The 5456-nt window shown below is 37.9% G+C and overlaps 1 long non-coding RNA gene across 1 annotated transcript in view; it reads right to left on the bottom strand.

Annotated features, from left to right (window-relative positions):
• The window catches only part of LOC109299494, a 16398-nt gene that overhangs the window by 6309 nt on the left and 4633 nt on the right, over positions 1-5456 (bottom strand). Inside the window, exons 2-3 of the long non-coding RNA XR_002097892.1 lie at positions 2157-2270; positions 456-557 (exon numbers count right to left, since the gene is read on the bottom strand). This is a non-coding gene — a long non-coding RNA (uncharacterized LOC109299494). The remainder of the gene's footprint in view (positions 1-455; positions 558-2156; positions 2271-5456) is intronic.

The raw sequence follows: 5456 nt of genomic DNA, 5'->3' as shown, positions 1-5456 counted from the left end.
GTTGTACCTGCTTCCCATATGCTAATCTAATATATTCCATGCAGGCTCCAGTCCTCAGGACACCAGGGAAATGCCTGAGAACTAAGTTTTAAGGACTAATAATGACATATTGGTAAATATTAACTATTTTATAGACAGACTACCTGAAGCTGAGAAGTGCTGAGAGCTGAAAGACCTGACTCACAGTCCCCTTCTCTAATGAATAGTTGAAGTCATCATATTTTCCTAACTTCTTCATACGGTAGTGTTAGTTGAGCAACTAAGTGATTTGATCTAGCCTGATATCAGCTGTTTCTCTATGCCATTGTTTTACAGGTGGATAATAGACCCACACACTTTATGTTATCATGCAAGTACTTTATTCCATTCCAGACAAATAATGTGCGTGTTGGGTGGGGGGATAAGGGGGAGGGGAATTATTTTTCATGAATTTCTGAGCATAATATTTAACTCACTGGGTGCAGGAGAAATATTGTTGTCTTGCAGTTTTGAAAAGGGAGCGAAGATTGCCTGGTGTTAGACCAGATCCTATGGTGTTGTGTGTATAAAGCCTGATCCTGCAATCCAAAAGTAAAGATATTTTTGCTATTTTACTAGTAACTTTATTAGGAACAAAGTTCTCTATGCCATAATATCTTGGTATAAAATAGGCACAAGAAAACATGTACAACATAAATGAAGTGTAAAAATAAATTAATGTCCATAGATAAGTTTAAGTTCTTTCTGTGACGTGCTGTCTCAGTTGAGATACTTATCTTGTGTTGCAGAGGGATTTATGCAAGTTATAGCTAGGGTTGTGATATTTGTTTAGCTTTGTGAAATTCAGTTGACCAGCATAGTTATTTATCAGTGATCAGGTTAGACATTAATTGAAGGTATGATCTAATCCAGGGATTCTCAAATTGTGTTATGCATACCCCTGGAGTATGCAAGTTACATCTGGGGACACATGGGAGAAATTGTGTAGTGGCAGATTTTAATTTTCATTATAATAATACTTGGCACTTAAGGGGTTAAAATATGCTAGTGGGGGTACATGGGCAGCTGGTAATCTGGAAGGAGGTATGCAATGATAAAAAGTTTGGGAACTTCTGATCTAATCTATATAAGAGTGTCTGATTTGGTGAGGCTAAATCAAGCAGTTTTGTTTTGTACTTTTGCCCTGTATTAGAAAAAAATAAAATAAAGATTTCCAACTGTACTTAACAACATTTAATCCTATTACATTTCTGATATTTTATGTTTTACATTTATTTTTTTCCACGAGTTTTAAATAATGTAATATAGCTTGCAACATTTTGAACACACATCATACTTAAAAATCCTAAAAACTTAACAGTTGTTTAGAAGCAAAAGTCCTGGTCCCAAGATGCACATGGTTACACTTGCACTGAAATCAGCACTTCATGTTAGAAAAACAATTGTTTTCATCAAAAAAGTACGCATTCCCAGCAGAGTATTAAAGTGTTTGGTGATACAGATGGAAATATTGGAATTCTACCTTGGGTACTGATATAAAAATATTTAAATGCATCATAAAATGCACAGATCCAGTCCTGCTCACTGTAGAGTCCTTTAGGTTATTAAAATACATTCAGTTTAACAAGAGACACTGAAAGTAGTTGTACAATGCATGCCATTCAGCATTTTGTAACACTAAGGGCCGGTCCAACCATTAGGCAAAATAGGCGATTGCCTAGGGTGCCAAAATTATATGCAGAACAAAATAACAGGAACATCATTCTAAATAACAGCCCTGACCGGCTACAGCTCCACCTTGGTCTAAGATCTTTGGTTCAGCAAGGGGAGAAAGACCTCTAAAAAGATCTCAGAGGAAAGATCACTAGAATCATGACTCCTACCTTTTGGACACTGAGGTACACAGTGGTGGGGGTGCCAATTACCCTTGGACCGGCCCTGGTAACGCTTCTTGGTTTAGCTAGTCAGTGAAGTCCTTGGGCCAGAAACAAAGTTATTGATTGTAAGGAGCAATTTGAATAGGAAAAAGTGTATCATAAAAGGAAAATGAAAACCAAAAGCAAAAGGAAAAGTGTGTAGATTATGTTTAATTCAGCTCTAACAGAGTTGATAATATGCAAGAAGGACTTAAGTGGATTCCCAATGACATGTCTTCACACTTAGAAGTTTCATACTACTTTACAGGTGGATGATACTGAGTCATAAGCCCAGGCTGAAGAACACAGCACTGTTAGATGTATACAAGCTTAAAGTGGAAATTAAACGAAATTTTACCATTCTAGCATCTGACCCTGGAAAAACAAAAGCCAGTATTATAATTTCTGTAGGAACAGAAGCATCACTAATAGCTACTTAATGGAAGTTTTGGTAAACTTGTACCTTTCTGATCTAATATTTACAGTCTATCAAGTAGAACAAAGAGAGGGATGTTGCTACAGTGTGTGGGCTGGAAATGGAAGAAAAACAACATTCAGCTTATGACAAAAAGGAAGGTAGGGTTAGCAATAACTTCTGTAGCAAAACCTCTATTTAATATTGACTTTTTAATATAAGTACAATAAAATCATAAGAAGGTCTGCACAAAATCTGGACAGTAACACCTCTGCTTCTTGGACTGTTTGCAATCTGGCTCCAGATCTGAGTTTTGTGACTGCAGCCCTTCTGTAATTAATAAGGAACAGCAGATATAAAACATAGCTATCTGATGGATCTCAATCCAGCAAAGCACTTGAAACATACATGACTTTGGAACATGTCCCATTGACATCAGTGGGTAATGCCATTAAAGTGGCGAATGGGAGTAATGCAAGCCCAGCCTTCAGATAGGGAAACAATGCAACATGCATCCTAAAGATTTTCAGTGGGACTAAGTACATTTTTAAAGACAGACTCAAACAAATTGTTTAGTGCCCTGCTCTATCGGGGCACTTTCTAAACTCTGTGGGATAACAGATTTTTTTTCAATCTATGCTTAATTATTTCTGACTGAGAAGCTGGGATTTCTGCCCCCCTCCACCAAGCTGTGGCCTTGATTACTCCTGTGTTATTGAAGAGCTCACTTATGAACCTGCTGCAGCTCATTTATGAACTCAGTTTCCCCTTTTGAATATTGGGGTTCCACTTGACAACTTACTTGGCACAGAAGTGTTGTGCAGATTACTTTGTACTTATAAAGAGTCTTGATAATGCTGAATGTGTTCTAGGGGTCTTTGCCCAGGTGAAATTCTCACTTAGTTCAGCCCAGACCTCAGAAGTACTAAAATTTATCATTGGCATCTGACCGATTTCTTTTCCTAGAAGGATTTGCTGGAGGAAAATTGGAAAACAGGGGGGCCAAGAGCAGTGCAGTGAGAAGGAAGAAATTACAGACAAATTCTAGTAAAAATAGGGAGAACTGCAAGGGTTTTAGGGTTTCTTTGTTCTGGAAGATTTACTATTATTTTGTTAGTTATGCTTGCTTCAGTCATTGCATCAGCTATTCTGGGTATTTGTTTTCTTTTATTCTGTGTTTCTTTTTACATTTTCCCTCCCTCCTTTTCTCTCATCTTCTCTTGTATCTTCCTTCTTCCTGCTTTACAGAAGGGAATTAAAGAGGAAGTGATTTATTCTTGAAAAATATATTTGAATGTAAATAAAAAATGAATGGTCGGTCTCTTTCTGATGATCCTTCCTAGTTCTCCCTTATATACCCCCACTTTCTATAATTCTCTTGGGTCTGAATGTTCATGTTCCTTAACAGATAACTTATTCCAAACAGTACCACATGCTTCCCACTCCTCTGATATAGTCCCAAACCTAGAGTTGTTACTCAGAACTCCTATTGAAGTCTGTAGGCCATTTAATAGTAGTAATGTTGAGCTTTGGATATATCTCTTTTCTTAGACAACAATTCAGAAATAACTGAAGCATTTGCTTAATTTTTATGCACATGAATATGGCCATTGACTTCTATAGGACTGCTGTGTGCTTAAAGTGAAGAACATGCTGATGTTCTTTATTAAACCAGGGTCTTAACTGAATGCTGCTAGAGAGGCCCTTGATCCACTGGTGCAGGAAATGCTTTTCCCCCACCCCCACTTTCATAATGCTTATGGGATTAAAAAAGAATTGCAGTGAGCCACAGCAACAAGAGGTTGATTGATACTGAAGTGTTTTCATTATGGTTACATTTCCTTAAGTACTTAAAGAAAGGGTCCACTACCATTTCAGAGAATCCAGTAATCAAGTTGCAATAGTAACAGATTACTGCTGTCATGCTTCTTTTTTCTCCAGGTTCTGATTTCTCTGCCTATCTCTGGTTTTATTTTAGTAAGAGATACCCAGTGGCTCATTTTGCTCAGGTCATCCAGGAGAACTTACATGGGCCAATAGTTTCCATTACATTTATCTCATCTCCTGTCTTCTGCAGCTGAACTAAATGAGTACTACACAAGACCCATAAGATATGCTTTTAAATCCATCCAAGTCAGTGTTGTTACCACATCTTTAAACTACATCTTAGAAGTCATCCTAAATGATGTTTTTTTTTTTTATCTGAATAACAAAAAGAGTTTACTCAAAACACTTTCCAACAGCTGTGGGCAAATAAATATTGAATGTAAAATTATCAGGCTAGATGCTAAACCCTTACTGAGGTTCATTTGTGCTGCAGGATCCATGCAAAGAACCTGTGGCTAGCCATAAATTGGCAGCTGAGGATTTCCATAGCATGAAGAAATTCTCAGTTGATGCAAAGCTGGCATCACTGGCCTTACTCAATCACACTCTCTCCATTCTAAATCCAGCATGGAGAACTGGATCTAGAGTGCAGCAATGCTGAGCCAAGAAAATACTTTCCAAGTAGACTGTTCAAACCAGTTTAAATGGTGAAAGCTATTCTGGTTTATGCAAGGGTCTAGCTGACTTCTGAGCAGTTTCAGGACTGGAGGGCATTGTAAAGGTAGCTTAGAGTGAGACATGCTTGTGTCTCCTGTTGTGCCCATCATGAGAATAAGCTTGGCCCACATGAAAATTCAGTCCTTTGTATTTTAAAATGAATCATCATGCAAAATATCTCCCTTCTGTTCTGATACTGACCTCCCTCTCATACCCAATTCAGGAGAGAACGACATGACACAAGTTAAGGTTCTGATTCTGTGTCAGTCAAGTCAGTGTCCACTTCAAAGGGAGTTTTGTCTGAGTGAGGTGAATAGAATCAAGCACTAAAAGCTTCATTTATGAAGCCTTTCTGGAAACTTCATTTTAAAAGTCCCCAGATCCTAACTTCTCTTCAAATTAGCATTTCAATGTGATTCTATTAAGGGTTGCTCCTGTGTACCCCAAAGTGTCAATGCAACACGTGCAGTGCCTAACGCTTGTTTAATGCATAATATTCCCTGATATTTTGAGGAGACTGAAAGAAAACAAATATTCCTGTGCTTTGAAAAAGAACTAGACATTGAAGTGTGTGTGTGTGTGTGTGGGGGGGGGGGGGGTTT

This window comes from Gavialis gangeticus, unplaced genomic scaffold, assembly GCF_001723915.1.
Source record: "Gavialis gangeticus isolate Ggan-Ray unplaced genomic scaffold, GavGan_comp1, whole genome shotgun sequence".
Lineage (NCBI taxonomy): Eukaryota > Metazoa > Chordata > Crocodylia > Gavialidae > Gavialis > Gavialis gangeticus.
Note: the sequence above shows the minus strand (reverse complement) of the source record. Positions and strands in the feature narration are given on the sequence as shown.